We start from the raw sequence: 2,050 nt of genomic DNA on the forward strand, positions 1-2,050 counted from the left end.
TCCTTCCCCAAGTTTTTCATTTGTGAGGATAGATTGTTGATTGCATTTAGATGATCAACTGAGTACACCGAAGAGCTACTCTTGCTAGTTGACTCTCTTTCTCCATCTTGCCAATCTCTATAATACCTCACTACGTCTTCAATTATGTCCACCACTTCCTCTTCCGTTTTGTTGATGATAGGACCTCCGGCTCCTCCATCTAAACATGATTTTCCTTAAGGGCTAAGGCCTCCATAGAAGATTTGAATGATTTGATAGGTTGGAATTCCGTGATGAGGACATTCTCTTTGATACTCTTTGTATCTCTCCCATGCTTCATAGAGGCTCTCACTTGGCTTTTGCTTGAAACCTTGAATCAAATCTCTAGCCTCCGCCGTTTTCTTTTGAGGATAGAAACGGGATAGAAATTCCATGGTAACCTCGTCCCATGTCCTTAGAGAATTCGGCTTAACCTCCTTGTCTAGCCATTCAAAAGCACGCCCTATGAGAGAAAAGGGAAAGAGCTTGAGGTGGATGAATTCTTGGGAGATTCCGTTCACCTTGATAGTATTGCAATATTTCTCGAACTCCTTGAGATGGTTTAGTGGGCTTTCATGCTTGGCCCCACTAAATTGTCGCCTCTCTATCAAAGTGATCATTGCCGGTCTTATTTCAAAATCATTTTCCGGTGTTGTAGGTGGAGTAATCCCGCTCTCAAATCTATATGCACCGGGAATCCCCAATTCTTTCAATCCCACTCTCGGATTTTCTCCCATTCTTGCTTGTTCTTCTTGTTGTGGTTCTTCTTTACTTGAAATGCTAGGGCTCAAAGATCAACTAGCACCCCTCAACCTTGCAATAGTTCTATCAATTTCCAGATCAAATGGCACTAGTGAATAATCACGTGCTCTATGCATAAAATCTCAAAAGAAATGGTTAGTAGCACAGCTACAAATGTAGCCTAAAAGTAAATCTTTTTGTATTTTCATTTAAAGGTTAAATAGTCTCAACAACTATAACAAAGCACCAATATCACTCCCCGACAACGGCGCCAATTTTGAAAAGAGGAAAATGTAAGTCGTTATCTACCTCTCCCTAGAGCCAAACTTAATTTGTAAACACTCGACCAACCCTAATACAAGTATATGGTAAGTCAAGGGTCGAACCCAAAGGAATGAGTAGGAACGATGCTATAGCCTATGTCAAGCTAAATCGAAGAATATAAATGGTAGTGGTTGGTAACTAAAATGTCAAAAAGCTAACAAATCGAAGAATTCAATATGCTAAACACTAGGGATATAGGTTCCACATGCAAGCTCAATGATTATGCTAATTGAAGGATCAATCAATCAATTCAAACATTGCAAAGGACAAACAATAGTTGTAACCAAAGGAATTCAAGAGCTATTCCTATAAGCCAAGCTAGGGTTCACTATGAATGGCTAACTAGGAAAATCACAATCAAATTCAATCAATTAAAGCAATTCTCAAATCAAGGGTTCGTGTCATTGAAATTTGCATTGCAATCTAGATTAATCTTATAGGTTGATCACTCCTAGTCTAATTAATCACATGCACAACTATGTCAACCAATTTAATTGCAACATTCAAATCAGTTTAGCATCATCAACTAACAAAAATCATCAATCAAGCATGCTTCCCCTTCTCCCTAGCAACTAATCTACTCACTAAACATGGTGAAATTAAGAAACAAAACAAATTCAATCAAATTCATATTCATTTAAAGCTTAATCAAAAGAAAATCAATCAATCAACAAATTCTAGAGCAAGGAATGTAATCTCAATCAAAATTCAAGAAACTAGAAAGAATTACATTAAAAGTAAATCAAAGGAAAGAAATCTTACAAACATTCATTGAATTGAAGAAGGAATTTCAAGATTAAATTGAAATCTAAGATCAAATTCAAGTATAAACAAGTAAATCTTAAGCTTCTCTCTCTACTTTCTCTCTCTACTATTCCTGGAAAAATTCTCTCTCTAGTACAAAGTTAAGTCGTTCTAAAAAAGAAAGTCAAAAGCTATAAATAGGAAAATCGAGCGAAGGGGGCCG

The 2,050-nt window shown here is 36.8% G+C and overlaps 1 non-coding gene across 1 annotated transcript; it reads left to right on the forward strand.

Moving 5' to 3' along the window:
- The first annotated feature begins 264 nt into the window (after window positions 1–264).
- On the forward strand, window positions 265–370 carry LOC145580550 (small nucleolar RNA R71). Its single transcript, XR_014099568.1, has one exon. It is a non-coding gene; the product is annotated as a small nucleolar RNA R71 (small nucleolar RNA).
- Window positions 371–2,050: the final 1,680 nt, after the last annotated feature.

This window comes from Chenopodium album, chromosome 14, assembly GCF_948465745.1.
Source record: "Chenopodium album chromosome 14, dcCheAlbu1.1, whole genome shotgun sequence".
In the NCBI taxonomy this organism is placed as follows: domain Eukaryota; kingdom Viridiplantae; phylum Streptophyta; class Magnoliopsida; order Caryophyllales; family Amaranthaceae; genus Chenopodium; species Chenopodium album.